Source organism: Balaenoptera physalus (genome assembly GCF_965194825.1).
Source record: "Balaenoptera physalus genome assembly, chromosome: 4".
NCBI lineage: Eukaryota > Metazoa > Chordata > Mammalia > Artiodactyla > Balaenopteridae > Balaenoptera > Balaenoptera physalus.
This window is the reverse complement of record NC_138891.1, coordinates 140,496,625-140,522,510: the sequence shown is the minus strand read 5'-3', so window position 1 is coordinate 140,522,510 and position 25,886 is coordinate 140,496,625. Positions and strand designations below refer to the sequence as shown.

Genomic DNA, 25,886 nt, shown 5'->3' with positions numbered 1-25,886 from the left:
TCCTGCTAATTATCACACATCCAACACCTCACGTATTTACTCTCTCTTTTTTTTGAGAACACTTAAGTTCCACTCTTTCAGCAAATTTCAATTATTCAACACAGTATTCTAAATGACAGTCACCATGTTATACATTCCATCCTCAGACCTTCCTCATAACTCAGTCTGTACCCTTTCACCAGCCTCTCCTGTTTCCCCCACCCCCAGCTCCTGGCAATCACCATTCTACTCTCTGTTTCTATGAGTTTGACTTTTTTATTTTTATTTTTTTTGAATTTTATTTTATTTACTTTTTTACACAGCAGGTTCTTATTAGTTATCTATTTTATACATATTAGTGTATACATGTCAATCCTGATCTCCCAATTCATCCCACCACCACTCCCTCGCTGCTTTCCCCCCTTGGTGACTTTTAAATTAATTAATTAATTATTATAAATTTATTTTATTTTTGGCTGCGTTGGATCTTCCTTGTTGCGTGCGGGCTTCTCACTGCAGTGGCTTCTCTTGTTGTGGAGCACGGGCTCTAGAGCACAGGCTCAGTAGCTGCGGCTCACGGGCTTAGTTGCTCCACAGCATGTGGGATCTTCCCAGACCAGGGCTTGAACCCGTGTCCCCTGCACTGGCAGGCAGATTCCTAACCACTGTGCTACCAGGGAAGCTCGTGAATTTTTTATTTTTAGATTCCGCTTTGTGTTACAACCTTAACAGCGAGCATTTCTTGCTATGGCTCTGCATTTGCCCCAGCTGGATTTCAAGCAGTCACGCTGTTACCAGGACCCTCAAGCAAAGGGCTGGGCTCAAAGGATGTACAAGGCATGAATGGTTTTCTGTAGCAGATGCTAGAAGGTTGGCCAATGCCATTGGTTTCCCGGGGTGTAATGTGTGTCACTCCATGTTCTGCGCCTGATGAATTCTCACCAGCCATGTCTCATCACTCCCTGGAGTGTCTCCACCGAGGCTTCGATGAGACCTTACACCACAAGCAAGATCCTGGGATAAAGGGTGCTAAGTGCTTACGACAGTTCCTGGCAGAGAGCAGGCGCTGGTTATTGGAATATGTAGGTATTTCAGGTACTACTCTGATGATACCTGCTCCTACCACATTGGAACCACAAATTGGGTTTTCTTGGAAACCATGAACTCAGATGGCCCCGACATACTGGGGCTCAGTGGGGTTTGTCCTGGGGAGGAAGGCGTGCATGGGTGTTTGTGCCGCGGGCTCCGGATGGAACAGCTCCATTAGAAGGAGCCTCCGTAAAGCCTTCAGCCACTGGAATTTAGAACATACCTGCTGAGCCGTCCCCAGAGGTACAGGCTCAAGATGGGGACTCTCTGGCCATTGCAAGGAAATGCCTGGCTTTTATACATTGGCTACTGCACGGCTTGGTTTGCAATGTAAAGATAAGTTCATTACCAGCTTTGACTCCCACTGGACTAAAGACCTAAATGTGAACCGTAAAACCATAAATTCAATAGAAGAAGATGTAGGAGGATGTCTTTGGCCTTAGAGAGGGAAAAGGATTAGTAAGCCAAAGTTTAAAAGCTCACATCACAAACAAACAAACAAAATCAATAAAACCTATTGCCCATGAGGACCCCATGGACAAGGTTAGAGAAAGACAACAGATTGGAGAAGGTGTCAGGTTGCAGAAAGATGTGTCCACAGCTGAAACTAATAAAGAATATATGAGAAACACCTACAAACCAGTAAGACAGAGAAGGAGTTCTGTGAAATAATGCCATTTGCAGCAACATGGATGGACCTAGATAGTCTCATACTAAGTGAAGTAAGACAAAGAAAGACAAATATCATACGATACCTCTTATATGTGGAATCTAAAATATGATGCAAATGAACTTATTTACAAATAAGTACAGCAGAAATTAACACAACATTGTATATCAACCATACTTCAATAAAAAAGACTGTTGAATGCATAAGCCAGCAGAGACTTATAGACTAACTGGTAGAATGACTTTATTTCAGAAACCGGTTAAAAAAAAAGAAAGGCAAATACCATATGATATCATTTACATGTGGAATCTAAAATCTGATACAAATGGACTTAATTACAAAACAGAAACAGACTCACAGACATACAAAACAAACTTATGGTTACGAAAAGGGGAAAGGGGGTGGGGGAGGGATGAATTAGGAGTTTGGGATTAACATATACACACTACTGTATATAAAATAGATAACCAACAAGGACCTACTGTATGGCACAGGGAACTATATTCAATATCTTGTAATAAAACATAATGGAAAAGAATATGAAAAAGAAAAAAATATATATATATAAAACTGAATCACTTTGCTGTACACCAGAAACTAACACAACATTGTAAATCAATTATATTTCAATTAAAAGAAAGAAGAAATTCTAATGGAAAAAAGGATGAAGGATATAAACAGGTGATTTACAGGAGAGGCAGACCTCCAAAAGGTGCTTAAGCTTAGGAGGAGACACTCTTTAGGAATGGGAATGGGAAAAATGCAAAGTAAAAGAATAAGATATCACTTTCAATCCATTAGGCAAAATTAGGAAGACTTCTAATACCAAGTGTTGGTTGGGGAGTGGATAGAGGAGCCCTCAGGCCTTGCTGGTGGGGTGTTCACAGGAGGGCAAAATGGCAGCTCTTCAGCTAAGTGCCCAGGCACACTCAGCGATGGGCACCCAGGGCAACAACATCAGCACCATGTGTCCCAGATACATTCTTTTTTTTTTTTTTTAAATAGATCTTTATTGGAGTATAATTGCTTCACAACACCATGTTAGTTTCTGTTGTACAACAAAGTGAATCAGCTATATGCATACACGTGTCCGCATATCCCCTCCCTCTTGAGCCTCCCTCCCACCCTCCCTATCCCACCCCTCTAGGTCATTGCAAAGCACCAAGCCGATCTCCCTGTGCTATGCTGCTGCTTCCCACCAGCCAACTATTTTACATTCTGTAGTGTATGTATGTTGATGCTACTCTCACTTCACCCCAGCTTCCCCTCCCACCCCGTGTCATCAAGTCCATTCTATGTCTACCTCTTTATTCCTGCCCTGCAACTAGGTTCATCAGTACCATTTTTTTTTTTTTTAGATTCCATATATGTATGAGTTAGCATACAGTATTTGTTTTTCTCTTTCGGACTTACTTCACTCTGTATGACAGACTCTAGGTCTATCCACCTCACTACAAATAACTCAATTTTGTTTCTTTTTATGGCTGAATAATATTCCATTGTATATATATACCACATCTTCTTTAACCATTCATCTGTCGATGGACATTTAGGTTGGTTCCATGTCCTGGCTATTGTAAATAGTGTTGCAATGAACATTGTGGTGCATGTCTCTTTTTGAATTATGGTTTTCTCAGGGTATATACCTAGTAGTGGGATTTCTAGGTCATATGGTAGTTCTATTTTTAGTTTTTTAAGGAACTTCCATAATGTTTTCCATAGTGGTTATATCAATTTACTTTCCCACCAACAGTGTAGGAGCGTTCCCTTTTCACCACACCCTTTCCAGCATTTATTGTTTCTAGCTTTTTTGATAATGGCCATTCTGACCGGCATGAAGTGATACCTCATTGTAGTTTTGATTTGCATTTCTCTAATAATTAGTGATGTTGAGCATGTTTTCATGTGCCTCTTGGCCATCTGTATGTCTTCCTTAGTGAAATGTCTATTTAGGTCTTCCACTCATTTTTTAACTGGATTGTTTGTTTCTTTGATATTGAGCTCCATGAGCTGTTTGCATATTTTGGAGATTAAACCTTTGTCTGTTGTTTCATTTGCAAATATTTTCTCCCATTCTGAGGGTTGTCTTTTTGTCTTGTTTATGGTTTCCTTTGCCGTGCAAAAGATTTTAGGTTTAATTAAGTCCCATTTATTTATTTTTGTTTTTATTTCTGTTACTCTAGGAGGTGGGTTAATAAAGATCTTGCTGTGGTTTATGTCAAAGAGTGTTTTTCCTATGTTTTCCTCTAAAAGTTTTATAGTGTATGGTCTTACATTTAAGTCTTTAATCCATTTGGAGTTTATTTTTGTGTATGGTGTTAGGGAGTGTTCTAATTTCATTCTTTTACATGTAGCTGTCCAGTTTTCCCAGCATCACTTATTGAAGAGGCTGTCTTTTCTCCATTATATGTTTTTGCCTCCTTTGTCATAAATTAGGTGTCCATATGTGTGTGGGTTTATTTCTGGGCATTCTATCCTGTACCACTGATCTATATTTCTGTTTTTGTGCCAGTACCATACTGTCTTGATTACTGTAGCTTTGTGGTATAGTTTGAAGTTGGGGAGCCTGATTCCTCCAGCTCTGTTTTTCTTCCTCAAGATTGCTTTGGCTATTCGGGGTCTTTTGTGTTTCCATACGAACTGTAAGATTTTTTGTTCTAATTCTGTGAAGAATGCCATTGGTAGTTTGATAGGGATTGCATTGAATCTGTAGATTGCTTTGGGTAGTATAGTCATTTTCACAATGTTGATTCTTCCAATCCAAGAACATGGTATATCTCTCCATCTGTTTGTGTCATCTTTGATTTCTTTCATCAGTGTCTTATAGTTTTCTGAGTACAGGTCTTTTGTCTCCTTAGGTAGGTTTATTCCTAGGTATTTTATTCTTTTTGTTGCAGTGGTAAATGGGAGTGTTTCCTTAATTTCTCTTTCAGATTTTTCACCTTTAGTGTATAGGAATGAAAGATATCTGTGCATTAATTTTGTATCCTGCTACTCTACCACATTCATTGATTAGCTCTAGTAGTTTTCTGGTAGCGTCTTTAGGATTCTCTATGTATAGTATCATGTCATCTGCAAACAGTGAGAACTTAACTTCTTCTTTTCCGATTTGGATTCCTTTTATTTCTTTTTCTTCTCTGATTGCTGTGGCTAAAACTTCCAAAACTGTGTTGAATAATAGTGGTGGGAGTGGGCAACCTTGTCTTTTTCCTGATCTTGGTGGAAACGGTTTCAGTTTTTCACCATTGAGAACGATGTTGGCTGTGGGTTTGTCATATATTGTCTTTATTATGTTGAGAAAAGTTCCCTCTATACCTACTTTATGGAGGGTTTTTATCATAAATGGGTGTTTAATTTGTTGAAAGCTTTTTCTGCATCTATTGAGATGATCATATGGTTTTTATTCCTTAATTTGTTAATGTGGTGTATCACATTGATTGATTTGCATATATTGAAGAATCCTTGCATCCCTGGGATAAATCCCACTTGATCATGGTGTATGATCCTTTTAATGTGCTGTTGGATTCTGTTTGCTGGTATTTTGTTCAGGGTTTTTGCATCTATGTTCATCAGTGATATTGGTCTATAATTTTCTGTTTCTGTGATATCTTTTTCTGTTTTTGGTATCAGGGTGATGGTGGCTTCGTAGAATGAATTTGGGAGTGTTTCTCCCTCTGCAATTTTTTGCAAGAGTTTGAGAAGGATTGGTGTTAGCTCTTCTCTAAATATTTGATAGAAGTCACCTGTGAAGCCATCTGGTCCTGGACTTTTGTTTGTGGAAGGTTTTTAATTACAGTTTCAATTTCATTACTTGTGATAGGTCTGTTTATATTTTCTAATTCTTCCTGGTTCAGTCTTGGAAAATTGTACCTTTCCAAGAATGTGTCCATTTCTTCATGGTTGTCCATTTTACTGGCATATAGTTGTTTGTAGCAGTCTCTTATAATACTTTTTATTTCTGCAGTGTCAGTTTTGATTTCTCCTTTTTCATTTCTAATTTTATTGATTTGTTTCCTCTCTCTTTTTTTCTTGATGAGTCTGGCTAAGGGTGTGTCAACTTTGTTCATCTTCTCAAAGAACCAGCATTTAGTTTTATTGATCTTTGCTATTGTTTTTTTTTCATTTCTATTTCATTTATTTCTGCTCTGATCTTTATGATTTCTTTCCTTCTACTAACTTTGGGTTTTCTTTGATCTTCTTTCTCTAGTTGTTTTAAGTGCAGGGCCAGATTGTTTATTTGAGATTTTTCTTATTTCTTGAGGTGAGATTGAATTGCTATAAACTTCCCTCTTAGAACTGCTTTTGCTGCATCCCATAGGTTTTGGGTCGTTGTGTTCTTGTTGTCATTTGTTTCTATGTATTTTTTAAATTTCTTCTTTGATTTCTTCAGTGATCTCTTGGTTATTTAGTAGTGCATTGTTTAGCCTCCATGTATTTGTGTTTTTTACAGTTTTTTCCCTGTAATTTATTTCCAATGTCATAGTGTTGTGGTCAGAAAAGATGCTTGATATGATTTCAATTTCTTAAATTTTCTGAGGCTTGATCTGTGAAACAAGATGTGATCTATCCTGGAGAATGTTCCATGTGCACTTGAGAAGAAAGTGTATTCTGTCACTTTTGGGAGGAATGTCCTATAAATATCAATTAGATCTATCTGGTCTGTTGTGCCATTTAAAGCTTGTGTTTCCTTATTTATTTTCTGCTTGGATGATCTGTCCATTGGTGTAAGTGGGATGTTAAAGTCCCCTACTATTATTGTGTTACTGTCGATTTCTCCTTTCATGGTTGTTAGCATTTACCTTATGTATTGAGGTGCTCCTATGTTGGGTGCATAAACATTTATAATTGTTATATCTTCTTCTTGGATTGATCCTTTGATCATTATGTAGTGTCCCTCCTTATTTGTTGTAACATTCTTTATTTTAAAGTCTATTTTATCTGATACGAGTATTGCTACTCCAGCTTTCTTTTGATTTCCATTTTCATGGAAGATCTTTTTCCATCCTTTCACTTTCAGTCTGCATGTGTCCCTAGGTCTGAAGTGGGTCTCTTGTAGACAACATATATATGGGTCTTGTTTTTGTATCCATTCAGCCAGTCTGTGTCTTTTGGTTGGGGCATTTAATCCATTTACATTCAACGTTATTATCGATATGTATGTTCCTATTACCTTTTTCTTAATTGTTTTGGGTTTGTTTCGTGGGTCTTTTTCTTCTCTTCTGTTTCCCGCTTAGAGAAGTTCCTTCAGCATTTGTTGTAAAGCTGGTTTGGTGGTTCTGAATTCTCTTAGCTTTTGTTTTTCTGAAAAGCTTTTGATTTCTTCATCAAATCTGAATGAGATCTTTGCTGTGTAGAGTAATCTTGGTTGTAGGTTGTTCTCTTTCATCACTTTAAGTATATCCTACCACTGCCTTCTGGCCTGCAGAGTTTCCACTGAAAAATCAACTGATGACCTTATGGGGATTCTTTTGTATGTTATTTTTTGTTTTTCCCTTGTTGCTTTTAATATTTTTTCATTGAATTTAATTTTTGTTAGTTTGATTAATATGTATCTTGGTGTGTTTTTTGTAGGGTTTATCCTGTATGGGGCTCTCTATGCTTCCTGGACTTGGGTGACTATTTCCTTTCCCATATTAGGGAAGTTTTACACTATAATCCCTTCAAATATTTTCTCAGACCCTTTCTTTTTCTCTTCTTCTTCTGGGACCCCTATAATTCAAATACTGGTGCGTTTAGTGTTGTGCCAGAAGTCTCTGAGATTGTCTTCAATTCTTTTCTTTCTTTTTTCTTTATTCTGCTCCTCGGCAGTTATTTCTACCGTTTTGTCTTCCAGCTCACTTATTTGTTCTTCTGCCTCCGTTATTCTGTTACTGATTCGTATTTTTCATTTCAGTTATTGTGTTGTTCATCTCTATTTGCTTGTTCTTCAGTTCTTCTAAATCATTGTTAAACATTTCTTGTATTTTCTTAATCCGTGCTTCCATTCTATTTCTGAGATTCTAGATCATCTTTACTATCATTACTCTGAATTCTTTTTTCAGGTAGATTGACTATTTCCTCTTCATTTATTTGGTCTTGTAGGTTTTTACCTTGCTGCTTCATCTGTGACATATTTTTTTGCCATTTCTTTCTTTCTTTCTTTCTTTTTTTTTTCTATGAGTGGGATTGTGTTCCTGTCTTACTGGTTGTTTGGCCTGAGGCTTCCAACACTGGAGTTTGTAGGCTGTTGGGTAGAGCTGGGTCTTGGTGCTGAGATGAGGAATTCTGTGAGACCTCACTCCAATGGATATTCCCTGCGGTCTGAGGTTCTCTGTTACTCCAGTCGTTGGGACTTGGAGCTCCCACTGCAGGAGTTTCCGCCCAACCCTTGGCTTCCAAATCAAGATCCTGCAAGCAGTGTGGGGTGGCAAAAAAAAAAAAAAAAAAGAGAGAACAATAACAAATTAAAAAATAAAATTAGACTAGGAAACTAACAGCTATGTTAGAAAGAATATAAAAATAAAAATACAGATGAATCAACAACCAGAAGGTACATCAGTACCACAATAGTAAAAAAGAGGAGGAAGGAAAAGAAAAGGAAAAAAAAAAAAAGGTTGAGGGGGAAGGCCTTGGCTGTGATGCTTGGGGCCTAAGCAAGGGAGAGGTTTGGGTGGTGGGCGGGGCCTATGCTCAGGACCCACAGGGCTGGAAAAGGCACTGGGGGCTGTGGGGGGTGGGGTTTAGGCTCAAGGAACAGACGGGGCCCAGGCATAGCCCCCACCCCTGGTCTCAAAGGGCAGGGACCTCACCTGGGAGCCCAGCAGGCTTCCTGGGCTCGAGTGGGTGGGGCAAACGCCCTCCTCTCCTCTCCTGCTCCTCCAGTCTGGGGTCTGGGAGGGCCCCTCCCACCTGCCTCTTCTGACCTCCCCAGCCTCCCTCCTATGCCCCCAGGACCCATGCGGCCTGGGTGGGGCTTTGGAGGGGGCGTACCGGCTTGGGAGCTCAGCAGGCTCCCCCGCCCGAGTGGGCAGGGGAATCATCCTCCTCTCCTCTCCCGCTCTTCCTAGAGAGTCCCTCCCACCCGCGTCTCCTGATCTCGGGGCTTCAGGGGCACCGATCTTGTCTGGCCTCCACTTCTCCTCCCCCCTCAGTCCCCCTACATCCTACCAGTTCACTCTGGGGTTCCTCCTGTCTCCTTGGGGGTCAGTGTCCCCCACCAGCTGCCGGCAGAAGCTTTAGTTGTGGGGAGACGCTAATTCCCCGTCTTCCCACACCACCATCTTGACTCCGTTCCCCTCCGAGATACATTCTTATCAGAACCATAGGGGCACGTGCGTGAGGGTGTGTGGTGCACAGTTGAGGGTGGTCCCAGAAACCTGGGTACACCTGGCTGCCCAGGCTTGGGGCTGGGGGGTGGGTCACGTGCAAAGAGGCTCTTCGTGAAGCATCAGCAGCAGTGAGAGGGGTTGAACCAGATGCGCCAGACAAGCTTCCTGGGACATGAACATCTGTTTATGTGTTTCCTGCCTTCCCTTTCTTTCCACATAGATCTCCAAGTCTTTTTCCATTTGCTTATATTCTTCACGGTAAGCAATTCACCCCAAACAACTTTCCATGTTCTCTTGTAGCGTTTTCCTACCTTTGCCTTAGGTGCACTACTTAGTGATAATTGATGGAAAGGTCCTCGGTCTGCTCTGCCCCCTCCCCTCCTCCCTCCTTCACACACTGGGCACCACCGCATGCAGGTGCTGTGTGGGTGCTGGGAATGTAAGTGTGACTAAGTCCACAGGCTGGCTGACCCCCTAGAACTTCAGGTGAAGGAACTGAAAACCAGCATATCTTTATTTGTCATACAGGGTAAGGGTTCTCAAACTTGTTGGTTTTGGAGCCCCTTCACACTCTTAAAAATCACTAAAGACCTCCAAGAGCTTTTGTTTTTGTGGGCTGTGCTACCCAGAGCATTTTTACTGTATTAGAAAGTAAAACTGAGAAATTTTAAATATATTTTATTGAGTAAAAAGTAATAGGCCCATTACAGGTTGACATAAATAATATATTTTATTAAAAAAACTATATTTTCCAAAACAAAGTCGTCTACTAGGAAGAGCAGCATTCTTTTGCATTTTTTTTTTCAAGTCTCTTTAATGGCTGGCCTACTGGAAGACAGCTGGATTCTTTCTCATTCCTGCCTTTATTTTCAATCCGTTGCAATATCACATGTCACAAATCTTCTGGAAAACTCCACAGTATATTGAGAGAGCAAGAGTGAGAAAGGCAGGTCTTAGTGTTACTATAAAACTGGCTTTGACCTCATGGAGTCCCTGAAAGGGTCTGAGACTCCCGGGGGTCTCTGGATAGACCACACTTTGACAACCACCGACATTGGCCTTTCTGGCGATGTGGTATAGTTACTGCCTTGATTCTAGAACCCATAGATCTAGTGCTGTGATATGATCCAGGGTTGAACTCTGGCTTAGATCATCAGACATTAACCTAGAAATTGGGGGTGAGGGAAAACTGAGGTGGGCTGCAGGCATTAAACTTTCTTTTCAGTGTTTATTCATCTCTTTTGAGTGTTTAAGTGGTTCGTATTTTATTGACTACAGGAAGCAGGTTGTAGGTGGCTCATTGATTTTTCGCTGTTATTTACTGAGCACTTGCTATGGGTTAGTCATTTTGCTGAGTGCTTTCTCTTGCTAAAATTAGTTTATCCTTTGCATGGCTCTTAACATACAAAGTGTTTGAATCGAAAGAATCGGGTGTTAGTGGAAATTTAAAGGTGCTGTGGGTCCTTTAATTGTGTGATGGCTTTGACCTTGTGTGAATCTGTAATACCCAGAGATTCTTTTGTATATTGGGCATAAGAGGGTTTCACAATCCTTACATTGGAGGCAAATTCTCAGGAAAATTCTTGGAAGAACTTAGGTGGAGAGGGAAAAATCTTCAGTTCCCAACTTCTGTGGGGTAAAAATGTGTGCTCCCTGTTGGAAATCCACTTTTTACAACTGAGACACATGCCTTGGGGCCCTGGTGTGATTGGCAGTGATTTCTTCATTGCCTGATGGCTTCTTCAGGCACTAGTGAACAGATCACATTTGAAAAATAGATTTGGGTAATTTTGTACAGCAAAATGTTGGCAACAACATACTTGTCCCCCTAAAATAAGACTGGTTAAGTATATCATGGGACATCCATACATACAATGGAACGCTACAGGGGGTGTGCCTTTTATGTACTAATGAGATGGCTCCAAGAAAGAGTGTTAAATTACAAAGGAAAGTACAGCAAGTCCCCTGCATATGAAACTTCAAGTTGCGAACTTTCAAAGATGTGAACGTGTGTTCGCATGTCCAATCACGTAAGTTAGTTCACGTGTCTGGTGAATGTTGTCATGTGCGTGCATCCTCTACAAGTGGCTGTGCTTTTGTGTACTTTACTGTACAGTACTGTATAGAGTACAGTAGTACAGTATCTTTATTTCAAACCCAGAACCTGTACCATCAACATCAGGCGTGAGTGAAATTGCAGCTTGCCCTCCGTCTCCTATTGCTGACCACCCTTCAGCTCTACCATCTCCCACCTCCTCTCCCTCCCCCAGTCAGTAACTCTTCTTGCCTGTTCACTTGATGCCAGCCCCTTTATGCCAGCTGTTGTACTGTACGACTGTATTTTTCACGATAATATACTGTAAGATTTAAAATGTTTTCTTTGTTTTTTGTGTTTTCTTAATGTATTATTTGTGTGAAAAGTATTATAAACCTATTACAGTACAGTACTATATAGCCGATTGTGTTAGTTGGGTACCTAGGCTAACTTTGTTGGACATACGAACAAATTGGACTTACGAACGCGCTCTCAGAACGGAACTGTACAGAATAGGGTATAGGGTATGCTACCGTTTGTGCAAAAGGGGGAGTATCCGTTTGTTTGTATTTGCATAATAATCTCTGAATATTATTAGATAGAAGGTAATATGTAAAACCACCCACTAAGTGTGGAGGTTTGTTGGATGGGGCAGGAGGGAAACTTCTTACTTGTATACCTTCTCACACTTTTTGATAACAGGCAAGTATTACCTTGTCAAACATTAACTATGTCTAAAAATAATTAAAAACCTAAAATAAAATCCAGATGGAAAGCAACCCAAATCCTTTTCACTAAAGCCCCTTGCTTTTTCTAGACAAGAAGGAGCCCCGCTGTAAACTGAGACAGTCCTGCTGTTGACGTGAATGACCTTTTAGTTTTAACGGACGTCAGGCTTTCTGACTGCATAACTGTGATAAATGCAAAAAGGCACGCACTAAAATTGGCTGAGGTTGGCTCAGCAAAACCAACCTTTATGGATCCACGTCGCGTCTCATTGGCTTGGTTTTAGCAAGGAAACACACAGACCCAGTGTTCAGAACTGCTGGATTGAGGGTGGAAGTTTTACAGTTTTCTTTGGACAGGTTTCAGGGGCTGTGAACATTCTTGGAGAGAGGGCCTGAGCGTGCAAATCCGTTAGGTTAGACTCCAAGGCACCCCCTTGTTTAGCCCGTCACCGGGAAGGATGTAGTGCCAAGCGGGGGCAGGTACTTAGCCGACTGCGGTGACAGGATTGCTGTGTCTCTGGGGAAGCTCTCAAGGAACAGCAGCTAAAGAAGGTAAGTGAAATTTTCAGTGCAGATGTGGTGGGGATGGGTTCTGGTGATGTCTCAAACCTAGCAGTAAAGAAAAGGATTTGGAGTCCTGACAAAAATGACCATTTTCACAAATGAACTTATTTACAACACAGAAATAGACGCACAGATTTAGGAAACAAACTGATGGTTACCAAAGGGGAAAGTTTGGGGCAGGGATAAATTAGGAGGTTGGGCTTAACATATACACACCACTATATGTAAAATAGATAATCAACAAAGACCTACTGTATAACACAGAGAACTCTACTTAATGTTCTGTGATAACCTATATATATGTGGGGAAAGAATCTGAAAAAGAATAGATAGACGTATATGTCTAATTGAATTACTTTGCTGTACACCTGAAACTAACACAACTTCAATATAAAATAAAATTTTAAAAAATGATCATTTTCAAAATGTTTCAAAAATCACATGATTCTCATATGGTTACACAGTGAACATATAGCAGAGTTTTAGTTTAATTAATGAGGAGACAGAGGTTTGAAACATTCCCCCTTTTCTCAAACATTCCTGCTGTGCACCAGTGAGTGTCCAGTGCCCGCAAACAGCAAAGATGACCGTCAGGACAGGTCCAAGCCAAGTCAACCTCTCTAGGCTTCCTTGGTGTCCCACCTGTGTGCTGTCCCGCCTGTGTCCCTGCACTCAGAAGCGAGCTGCTCTTGGTTTACTGCTCAGTTGTAATTTCTTAATGTTTTAAATGGGAGTCCCATGTTTTCACTTTGCAATGGGCCCCCAAATAATATAGCCACCTTGCATTTAACTCATTGTACCTGGAACCAGAGTTCCATGATAGCTTTTTTTTTTTTTTTAAATTAACTGTGTCAGATCGAATATGCTTTAAAACAGAGGTCTGCTCTTCTTGAATTTTATTTCATTTTAAACGCACTCTATAGATTGGTTTTCTATAAAAGGCCATCTGTCTACTCAGGAGTAGTTTTGTACAATAATCCCTGATAATTAGCTCATAATCTTTCCTGGAACGAGATGTTTGTTCTTAGGATAGGAGGGGCCCGGGAGCCAGAAAAACAGAGCCCCATCTAAGGTAAATGAAACCTGGCACCATCGAGTTATTCTATTAGAGGTACTGAGTGTTTAAACAGCTTTGTCATCAGAGTTGGCTGTGTGTTTAGGTTTGAACTGAAGTAGGACCTTTAGTGTGATCGGTATAGCTACCAGGGAAAAAGTCTTCTATTTTTCTTGGAACGTGTGAAGAGTTTTAATTTCAGAGAGTGTATTGAGTAAGCATTTGCTCTTTCACCTGAGAGTACTTTGTGTGTAGTTTTGAAAATGCGATGCCATGTCCTACTGCAGGATTAGCCTTCAGTTTTACTGAGGATATGTTAAAACAACAAATGCTTCTATTTAAGCAGGAATATTCTAAAGGAACGGCAGGACACTGCCTGGGGAGCAGCCCTGTGTTTTAGACTTTCTGCTTCATCAGGATGTGTCGGGAACAATTGTGCAGAGAGTTACGGTTTTAACTCAATCATTTAAGAAAGACTTAAACATCCAAATGAATTTTTTCCTTAAAAATTTTAAAATTTATGTTCTTTTGTTTTATTCTACTATCTTCCCTTAGCCTCTCCCTGCATGTTGGAAGATAAATAACTTCCCACTTCAGTCTGAAAGTTCGAAGTGTTCCTTCTCAGTGTACAGCCATGCATATTGTGGGATCCAAATTCGGTAGATGATATTGACATCGTTAGCCTATTAATTTTTTTTTAACATCTTTATTGGAATATAATTGCTTTACAATGGTGTGTTAGTTTCTGCTTTATAACAAAGTGAATCAGTTATACATATACATATGTTCCCATATCTCTTCCCTCTTGCGTCTCCCTCCCTCCCACCCTCCCTCCTATTAATTTTAACATATACAACAATGTCATATGAATTCTATATAATTTTAAGGGTGGCTTTTATACTGGGTTATAAAATTATAAATATAAAGACTATAAAATTATAAAATAGCTTCATATATATATATTAGATGATTTTTCTTTTAGCAGTTTACGTTTACAGAAAAATTGAGTGGAAAGTACAGAGAGTTCCCATATATCATCTCACTCCCCCTACCCCCCATTTCCCTGTACTGAACATCTTATATTAGAGTGTGATATTTGCTACAAATGATGAGCCAGTATTGATCATTATTTTTTTAAATTTATTTTTTATTGAAGTATAGTTGATTTACAATGCTGTGTTAGTTTCTGGTGTACATCAAAGTGATTCGGTTATATAATACATATATTATATATACACATATACTATATATACATATATAACATATATACATATATAATATATATGTATATGTACACATATATATTCTTTTTCATTATGGTTTATCACAGGATATTGAATATAGTTCCCTGTGCTCTACAATAGGACCTTGTTGTTTATCCATTCTCTATATAATAGTTTGCCTCTGCTAATCCCAATTCCCAGTCCTTCCCTCCCCCACCCCTTGGCAACCACAGTACTGATCATTATTATTAGAAGAAGTCCCTGGTTTACATTAGGGTTCACCCTTTGTGTTGTACATTCCATGAGTTTTGACCCATGTAGAATGACATGTGGTATCATGACAGTATCATACAGAATAGTTTCACTGCCCTAAAAGTCCTCTGGGCTCCACCTCTTCATCCCTCCCCTCCTACCCACCCTGAACCCCTGACAACCACTGGTCTTGATACTATCTCTATAATTTTGCCTTTTCCATAATGTCATATCATTGGAATAATATAGTATGCAGAGTTTTCAGATTGGATTCTTTTGTTTTGTATAATGCATTTAAGGTTCTTGCATGTCTTTTTGTAGCTTGATAGCTCCTTTTTTAAAATGGCTGAATAATATTCCATGGTACGCATGTACCATAGTTTGTTTATCCATTCACCTATTGAAAGACATCCTGGTTGCTTACAAGTTTCGTGGCTTTTGTGGCCGCCTGGTGATTGGGACTAGTGCTACCCATCAGCCCCTTGTTCTAGGGTTTCCTCAGACTTGTAAGAGATGAAATTTCCAAGGAGGCAAGCCACGAATTAATCAGATGCTTCACTTCAATCAGAATCAGGCTTTCTGCCAACATCTGTTTTGTCGACAGCCCCCGTCACCACAGGATCTGGCCTTGGAGCCAGTTTTTCCGTCTGTATTTGGAAACATTGCCCATCTTCTCCCTGGCTGGGTGGCCTGTCATATATTCCAAAAACAACCTCACCTCTGTCATCTTTGATGTGATCCTTGGCTAAGTACTCTGAAGGCCCCACACATTTTCATCCATGCCCTTCGACTACCGTGTTTGTGATCCTCCTCCTCTCTGGGTTTCTTGGAACACAGTACATACTGTTTCATTGCTGCTCTAATCATCAATCATTTCCACCTAGTTACAGGAATGCCTAACATTTATTTCTTTCTCTTAAAACTTTAATGTTACTTTGCTTACAAACTTACGTTCTCTGAGTTGGAATACAGCCATCAACGACTAATATTTTAAAAGGTTGCCTGGTTTATTTTTTGTTCTCAGTAATTTTTGTGCATGCAAAGGCATCTATTTCTCCTGTCAGAGTGCAAATGGAACTGAGAACCAAAGTCACTGCTCAGCTTCCACTGTAAATGTTGAATTTTAAGTGCATAGTGAAAACGATGATCTCAGAGGCTAGGCGTTCTCTACACTGACGATAAATTGATAAACAAATGAGGGGGGAGGAAGACTTTCTTACAGGAGGATGCCGACTTGATAAATGAAATGCAAGTGTTGCAATTGTAAAAATCATCATGTTGAGTGCATCATGGTAAACACTGGTTTAAGCAGAAACATCAATGGATGCTAAATCGTGTGTGTGTGTGTATGTGAGTGTATGTGTGAGTTAGTCTCCATCCAGATTGCATAGATGACTCATTATTTGCAAGGGGGAAATAGAGACAATACTGTGCACGTGTCAGACAACACCTTTAACTGGGAATTAACATCCCAGTCGAGGGCAGACGACACCGGGCGCCTCCAGATGGGGTACCCCCAGGAGGATACAACATTCCACAGGCTGCATTGAGCTGGGAGGCATGGCCTGAATCTAACCAAGAGGAAACATCAAACAAACCCAAGTAGAGGGACATTCTGTAAAATAACTGGCCTGTATTCTACAGATATCATGAAAAACAAGAAAAGTTGAGCCGTTAAAGGAGATTTAAAAAGGCTAAAGAGACGACAACTAAATTCTAGACCAGATCCTGTATTAAAGGGGATTAAATGCTACAAAGGACATTATTAGAATAATTGATGAAAATGGAATACGGACTACAGATTGGATAAAAGTATTGTGTCAAAGCTAAGTTTTCTGAATGCAGTAGCTTTCCTGTGGATCTGTAAGGGAATATCTATGTTCCTAGGAAATTACTACTTTAGTATTAAGGTGTAAAGGGCCATGAATATAACCTATTCTAGAGTGGTTCAGAAAAAATAAATAATAATATGTGTATAAGTAGGTTTTTGTGTGTATGTACACATACAGGTAGACCTCATTTTATTGCACTTTATTGCGCTTCAAAGTTATTGAGTTTTTTTTACAAATTGAAGATTTGTGGCAGTGCTGCATGTCTGTCAGCGCCATTTTTCTAACAACATTTGCTCACTTTGTATTTCTATGTCACATTTTGGTAATTCTCACAATACTGAAGAATTTTTCGTTATTATTATATTTGTTAGGATGACCTGTGACCAGTGATCTATGATGTTACTGCTTATGACTCGCTGAAGGCTTACATGATGGTTAGCATTTTTTAGCAATAAAGTATTTTTCAATTAAGATATGTAAATTGTTTTTTTTGTAGACATAATGCTACTGCACACTTAATAGACTACCGTACAGTGTAAGCATAACTTATATGCACTGGGAAACTGAAACATTTGTGTGGCTTGCTTTATTCCGATATTTGCTTTATTTTGGTGGTCTGGAACTGAATTTGCAGTATCTTTGGGGTATACCTGTCTATATGCACATATTTTTAAAAAAGAAAGAAAAAGCAGAGCAGGTAGGAAGGAGTGGGGCTATTGGGGGTGGGAGGGGATGGGCAGGTTGCAGTAGTCAATAGAGTGGTGGAATAGTGTCCTTGGGCTGCCATAACAAACAGGGTGACTTAAAACAACAGCAGTTTATTCCCCCATAGTTCTGGAGGCAAGTAGTCCAAAATCCAGGGGTCCACAGGGCCATGCTCCCTCTGAAGGCTCTAGGGAAGCCTTGCCTCTTCCTTGTCTCTTTAAGCTCCTGGTGGCTCCAAGCAGTTCTGGTCTTGTGGCCACATCACTCTGATCTCTGCGTCTGTCTTCTTGGCTTTCTTCCCCTATGTGTCCCTCTGGGCATCAAATCTACCTTTCTTCTTACACAGACACCAGTCATTGGTTTTAGGACCCACCCCAAATCCAGGATGATTTCATCTCGAGATTTTTAACTAATTACATTTGCAGCATCCCGATTTCCAACTACGGTCACATTTACAGGTTCCACGTGGGCATGGATTTTGGGGAGGGGCACTATTTGATCCACTACAGGGTAGGTCAGGATAAGCATCAATGAGAAAATAAGGTGGAGAGAAAGCTTAACGGAGGTGAGGGGCTGAGCCAGACAGCTCTCTGGGTTAAGTGTACTCCACGAGGAGGGGTCAGCCGGAACCGAGTCCCCGAGAGGCTGTGTGGCTGGGGCAGAGGCAGTGCTGCGGGGGTGGGGGGAGCTGCAGAGGGACAGGCATCACAGAGGGTCCTGTGGACCATTATGAGGACTCTGCCTTTAACTCTGAGTGAACTGAGGGCGGAGGAGTGACACCAGGTCACCACAGGTGATGAGAACAGGAACAGGAGCTGTCAGGAGGCTGGTGTGCGAATCCGGAGCGAGCTGAGGGTGGCCAAAGGGCCAAGACACTGAGAAATGCTTGGGTCCTGGATATGGTTTGAAGGATGGGCCAGCAGGGTTTCCTGTCTAATTAGAGGTGGGGGGGGGCTTGGGGGTCGGGAGAGCGAGGGAAAGGAGAGTAGAGAACGACTCCAAGACCCTTGGCCTGAGCAACCAGAAGGCTGAGGTTGGAGTCAAGGGAAGTGGGGAGTGGTGGGGCAGTAAGTTTGGGTAAAAAGAGCTCAGCTTTTGGTGCACTGGTCAGGAGATGCAGGGGTTGAGGTATTGAGTTGGCTGGTGAATAAGCGAGTCTGGAATTTGGGAGGGAGATCTGGGCTGGAGACATAAATTGGTGGGTGGATGGCTTTTGTTCATTACTGGCTTTCCCCAGATGTTAGTATTTTGGATGACAGAAGGAAAAGGAAGGGGGGAGAGGATCGAGGAAGGAAGGGGAGTAAAGAGATGGCAGGGAAGGTAACTGGAGTTGGACAACCTCACACAGGGCCCACGACTTGGGTTTTATTGGCAGACGTGGTGTGAAGTGGTGTGAGAAGAAAGGGCTTTGGAATCAGACAGACCTGAGCCTCTGTTTCCACGGCTGTGAAACAGGGATAATCATCATTGGCATCCAACCCTTGAAGACCCCGGTGTGAGTGAGAACAGAGGTAGAACACTTAGGTTCTGTTAAGACAATAACAGTAGCTAACGTGTCATGGTTCTCACTATGGGCCAAACTCTGAGCACTCTGCCTGTGTTCACTCATTTACCCTCACAATAGCTACGAGGGAGGTTGATTATTCTTTCTATTTGGGAGCTGGTCATTCTGAGTCACAGAGAGGTTACGTGCCTGAGTTCACACAGCTGGTAAGAGGTGGTGCTGGTTTCACTCAGGCCATCTGCTTCCAGCACCTATGTTCTTCACCTACATTGCTTCTCTGCATGTGTGCTTGGCATGGACTAAACGCTCAAAAAGTACTCCTGTGTCCAGTCAGGGGCATAACTGCGAGTATCGGGAATTATAAAAAAAAAGGGGTCCTGGGACAGCCAAGCTGAGGGAGCGACTCCCATCGTTTTCTGCATTTCCCCCGTGTAGGTATGAAGCTGAAAGGAAATAAGCGTGAATGTCAGACTAAGAGATGAGAAAGAGGGCCCATTCCGTTCTGCTGACTTAAAATGTTTCAGCAGATCAGCCTGGGGGCACTTTTCTTCATATCCTGTTACCTTTGGACAACGATTTTCTTTACTTCTCTTTTCCGGAATTGCCTATCTCCCTTTGATTTTTAACCTTGTGTGTGTGTGTGTGTGTGTGTGTGTGTGTGTGTGTGTGTGTGGAGAAGAGAATCATGTAATATTTATTAAATAATTTAGTGTTCAACAGCCAAGGGCCTGGAAGGCAAGATCAGGGGGGTCAGGGTCCCTCCGGCTCTGCCGCAACCCTGCAGGTCCCAGGGCGTTTGCCCCCGAGGTCGGGGTTCCGGGTGTGCAGCTGCCCTGGGCTGTCGTGTGTGAGAAGGCACATGTGATACATGGGCGGTACTGCCCCCAGCAGAGAGACAGCAGGCGAGGCCGTGGTGCTCCCGAAGGTTTCCCGACCAAGGAACGGCTTTGAAGATCCATCTCACACTGATGGCCACAAACTGCCCTGGTGAGGGATCTGTATTGGAGATGAGGCTGATCAAAAACTTGTAGCAGACAAATGCGACCCCATGTCACTTTGTGAATGTCACAGGGCGGCCGAGGGGGGGCCGCCCTGCGACAACTATGCCTTGCTCCGGAACACATAATAATTGTTTGGGCTGTTTCCGAACCTCGGGGCTGGCGGAGGGTGATACTAAAATAGAGGCGAAAATATTAATATGCCACCGTTCCTAACATGCAGAAAAGAAATAAAAGGGACCCCATTCCCAGAGTCTCCTGGGGCCATTTATGGACATGGGCAATGCCCCCTGCCGCTTCTCTTTTTTTTTTCCCCCTCTAACAAAGTGTTGATATTCCTTTTATAAATAAGTTCTTCAATATAGAGGCATCAAACACAGCGACCTTATCAAAGACATGTAACAAGTATCAACAATTTACAAAAAATATGCACAATGTCCTTAAACACATGAAAAGAATCTCAGACTTGATTCAAGTTAAGAGAGATGCAATTACAACCACACTAAGATACCATTTCTAAACTGATAGATTGGTAAATCCAAAGGTTTGTCAACACACTCAGTTGGTGAGGATGTGAAAACCGTGTCCTTTCCCACACTGCTCACAGGGATGCAAAATGGTATGATCACTGTAGTAGGCTTAATATTGGCTTCCAAAGATATCAGGCCCCAATCTCTGGAACCTCTGAATATTACCCTATATGGGAAAAGGGTCTTTGTAAATGCAATTAAATTAAGGATCTTGAAATGGGGAGGTTATCCTGCATTATCCAGGTAGGCCCTGAATGCAACCACAAATGTCTTATAAGGGAGCCTCTGCCTCTTTTCTAAAACGGTTCTAAACCACTGCCAAAGTAGCATCAACCACAAACCCCAGCTTATTTTTCTGAGAAGAAAGTCATAAAATCACTGGGAAGCAAATGGAAATTCAGAGAATTATAAAGAAGAAAATTAAAACCATACGCTCTTCTGTCACTGTTAACGTTTTGGCATATTTCCTTCCCAGGCTTTTCTCTATGTGTATGTGTTTTGATGGTGTTACAAAACTGGCTACATTTTTGTTTCTCACATTTTAAACTTATTATCTTGTGATTGCATTCAACTTTGAAAAAATGATTGTAATTAAAATCATCTTTATGAAAATGATTTTAATTGATCCCTATCATCATATTGTATCTTATGCTATCATAATTGATATTAACAGTTTAATACTGTTAGTCTGTTTCCAATTTTTTTCATAACCAATTACGCTGCAGTGAACACCCTGGCAAATAAATCTTGGTGCATAGCTCAGATTCCTTGCTTTGGATAGTGCTTCTTCAACTTTCCTTCCTAACCCTAAAGTGAATCTAATAGCAACTTTGAGGTCTTCATTTTTTTCTTAAAATGTTATATGAATTTTATCTTCTCTAGAGTGGACTGGCTTATTTTAATGTTAAAATAATGCTTTCAATTACTGATCACTTAAATGACCTCTTCTAACCTTACCCCCAAAGCCTTTCAGTACAACAGATGTCCCAGGAAGATGTGACCTGGGGACCCTGAGGCCTCAGTCTCAGCTGGTAAGCGGTCACACACCTCAGGGGACAAATGTGCACCAGACTGAGAAACAGACCTCAGCAGAGAGATGCAAAAATGGAATTGCAGGGTTAACGGGTGGGAACTTTTTAGAAGTTCTCGATTCATGTTGCCATTAAAATAAATTCTACGTGTATAAAAGTTAAGTAGAAAAAAGGAATCATAGAAGAGTTAGAAAATGTAGATGCATACTGACTGTTCTCAGGGTAAAGGATTTCCTAGATATAGAAGCAAAGATACAGCACAACGAAAAAATGAAAGGATTTATCTACATATCCAAAAATGACATCAATGAAATTAAAAGGTAAACAGTAAACTAGGAATCTCTATTTGCTGTACCTTTGTAACATATATGTATCTATATGTGTACATGTGTGTGTGAGAAGGCGCACCCACCTCTTTACTGAGGATGCCTTTCAACAGAAATTAAGCCAACAACACCCAGCGGAAAGACGAGCACCAAACATACACAGATATTCACAAGAAGAGACAGAAGTGACTAATACTCATAAGAAGAGCAGTCAACAACCTCACTAGCAATCAAAGAAATGTTATTAATACAAAATGCCACTCTCAACTAGTGTATTGGCAAAGATTTAAAAAAAGGCCAATGGGCAGGCCAGGCTGGGGCTGGATTCTCTACCCAGCATTCTCCTGTGCCTCTGCTCTGAGTGTAATAAGTTAGTCCTTGTCTCCTGCCCAAGCCTGGTGACTTCGGGCTGTGTTCCTCAGCTCCCGTTTTGCCCTGTCTCTGTTTCCCCCAAACCCAGGTAGAAACAACTTCACCTTCATTTAAACCCCTGTCACCTGTGTCTGTGACTCTCTTAGGTAGTATGAACTATTTTACTTGATATTATTAATACTAAAAATAGCTATGGTTATCTTACAGTTTGGAAATACATAGCATTATGTTATTGGATCTATTCAACACATACCTTTTGCGAGTCCATGCCCTGTTCTGCGTGCTGGGCATGCTGCAGTGGACAGAACAGACCTGGTTCCCGTATGTCATGGTCTGCTGGTGGGGGACACAGGTACTCAGCAACCAGATACGTAAAAGCCTAAATGTGCGGTTTCAGCAGGGGTGACGCCAAGAGAAAATTAAGAGGCAAGACAAGAGGGTAAAGGGCCACGGAGGGGGCGCTCGGAGGCATTTTAGCTCAAGGTGTGAGAGAAGCTGGCATTCGAGGCGAGACCTGCATGCAGGTCGGGGACACGTCATGGGAGAACCTGGAAAGTTCCTCCAGCAAAGGGAGCAGCTGTGCCAAGGCCCTGAGGCAGGAACAGGCTTGAGCAGTTCCAGGTGCAGGAGGGAGGCCAGTGTGGGCAGCGGGAAGTGGTAGGAGGTGTGGGCAGGCAGGTGGCCAGAGCGGGAACACACAGGGAGGGCCAAGCGGGTCAGGGGGAAGCTCTGCCTTGTACTCACAGGGGGAGGGGAAGACTCCAGACTGAGGACTTTAAGCTAAGGAATGTCATGTCCTAACTTACTTTTTAAAAAAAATTGAGATAAAAGTCACATCAAATAAGATTCACTCTTCTATTTATTTTAAAGTGTATCATTCAGTGGTTTTTAGTATATTCATGATGTGCAACTGTCTCCACCACCTAATTCCAGAACAATTTCATCACTCCCAAAAGAAACTCCTAGCCCATCAAGCAATCACTCCTCACCTCTCCCTCCCCCCAGCCCCTGGCAAACAGTACTCTACTCTCTGTCCTTATGGATTTGCCTATTCTGGATGTTTCATATAAATGAGATCATACAATACAGGGTCATCTGTGCCTGGCTTCCCTCACGGAGCACAATGTTGGCAAGGTTCATCCACATTGTAGCAGGTGTCAGAACCTCAGTCCTTTTGATGGCCGAATAATATCCCATGGTATGGATGGACCACGTTTTGTTTATCCAGTCATCAGGGGATGGACATGTGGGTTGCTCCCACCTGACTTTGTAAGAGAATCTCTCTGGGCCCAGAGCAGAGCAGGTGAGCAGGCAGGAGGCGGCAGCCATCACCCTAGTCATGCAGGTGAGGGATGACGCTGGGGCCCACAGGTGAGTGACGGCCGAGGGAGGAGGGGAAGCCAGTGAGGCAGAGCCTGTCTCCGCACGTTGTTTCTTTTTTTTCCTTAGCCTCTTCTGCTTTATTTATTTTTAACATCTTTATTGGAGTATAATTGCTTTACAGTAGTGTGTTAGTTTCTGCTTTACAACAAAGTGAATCAGCTATAGATATACATATATCCCCATATCTCCTCCCTCTTGCGTCTCCCTCCCACCCTCCCTATCCCACCCCTCTAGGTGGTCACAAAACACCGAGCTGATCTCCCTGTGCTATGCGGCTGCTTCCCACTAGCTATCAGTTTTACATTTGGTAGTGTATATATGTCCCTGCCACTGTCTCACTTCGTCCCAGCTTCCCCTTCCCCCTCCCCGTGTCCTCAAGTCCATTCTCTACTTCTGTGTCTTTATTCCTGTCCTGACCGTAGGTTCTTCAGAACCATTTTTTTTTTTTTAGATTCCATATATATGTGTTAGCATACAGTATTTGTTTTTCTCTTTCTGACTTACTTCACTCTGTATGACAGACTCTAACTCCATCCACCTCATTACAAATAACTCAATTTCGTTTCTTTTTATGGCTGAGTAATATTCCATTGTATATATGTGCCACATCTTCTTTATCCATTCATCTGTTGATGGACACTTAGGTTGCTTCCATGTCCTGGTTATTGTAAATAGAGCTGCAGTGAACATTGTGGTACCTGACTCTTTTTGAATCACAAGTTTTTTTCTATCAGTGCCCTACCTGCTCTTTCTCAGTCCTCTGCAGGCTGGCTTTAGGAACTCGGTCATGGTTACTGTGAATGAGCATCCCCCAGACCCCCGCGGGATGTCCTTCCCCAGCACTCCTCCACCTGGACCACGTCGACTTCCTGTGCTCTTTCTTTTGCACGAGGATTAACTGTTAAGTGGCATCTGGAGTGAGCTGGGCATCCTGCGCCAACCTGGAGATGGGTATTAATAGCGATTTTCCTCTGTGAGGTGTAGAACCATCAAGTCAGGACAATGGGCCCCACGGAGAAACCTTCCAGAAGCGACCACATGCTGCTGCTGCAGACTGAGCCCCCGAGGCCCCCACTGCCCACCTCTGTGGGGGAAAAAAGTGCACAGAACAATTTCTGAAATTAAGTGCCATCCACTGGGTTATTTTAAACCAGAGAAGGAGAAAAGCCTCCTTCAACAGACAGAATGGACTGGATTTGATCCCATGTTTCCAGGGTCAATGCAAGTGCTTTGGGTCAATGCCACCCCTGCAGTGTGGCTCCGTGTTTTGTTACCAAGGGTGTCATCATCTAGTAAAAAAGAAAACATCATGTGTTGCGTGGGTGAGATGGTGTTAAGTCTGCAGCTCAGAGTAAAGCTTGGCAATTGCTGTTCTCAACATCCCTCTCTTTTCTAATTTTTAAAAACTTCCTTTTCTTTTTTACATTTTAAAAGAGTTCTTTTCATATTTCAAATGGAACGCAAACTTATACAAAATTCAAAAATTACAAACAAAACCAGCCAAGGTTAGCTTCTGTCACAGCGCCGTCACCAAGGACCTGGGCTGTCCTCGCAGGCGTGTTCACGTTCTTGTTGGTACGTGATGTTCTTCTCAGCTGCTCTGGGATCTGAGAGCTGCTTTGACTCCATCTGCACTTCCTCCGACTTTCGGCTCTGGCCTTGCCTTAATTATGACTTGCTATCTACAAAGAGTGCAGAGAAGGACGGTGACAGAAGCAACAGGCTTGCCGTTGACGCTGTAACCGAGCAGGGCGCTGGCTAGGCTAAACAATTCACAGGATCCTCTGCAAACGCTTTGAGCCGAGGGCTGATTGAAGCAAACGAGCAAAAGATACAGCAACACAGGGAAGGGCCCTGATGGGTCTTGGACCTCGGATCTATATATCTCTATCTCTAGCTCTATCTCTATCTCTATATATCTATATCTATATCTATGTCTATGTCTATGTCTATGTCTATGTCTATGTCTATGTCTATGTCTATGTCTATGTCTATGTCTATGTCTATATCTATATCTGTATCTATATCCTTCCCCAGAAACCCAGCTTCATGGAGACCCATTGACACTTCTGAGACACAACGGAATGCCTACCTCATCCTAACTGGAATCAGTAACTCAGAGCTGCCCTGGTCGTCATGTGTTTGCGTGGCCTTGTGAGGACGTCCTTCCATTCTCAGTTCCAGGCTGGTAAGTTTTCTCCAGATCCCCTTCCCTCACCTTTCCTATACTCTTTCCTGCATTTCTCCCCAGAATTTTTTCAGAAACTGAGAGATTCATCAAGTTGCCCAGGTGGCAAATCTGGA

At 41.8% G+C, this 25,886-nt stretch overlaps 1 long non-coding RNA gene across 1 annotated transcript in view; it reads left to right on the top strand.

Annotated features, from left to right (window-relative positions):
* Positions 1 to 446: 446 nt before the first annotated feature.
* The window catches only part of LOC309659306, a 41,405-nt gene continuing 15,965 nt past the window's right edge, over positions 447 to 25,886 (top strand). The window contains exons 1-2 of the long non-coding RNA XR_014262735.1: positions 447 to 12,360; positions 25,620 to 25,770. This is a non-coding gene — a long non-coding RNA (uncharacterized lncRNA). The remainder of the gene's footprint in view (positions 12,361 to 25,619; positions 25,771 to 25,886) is intronic.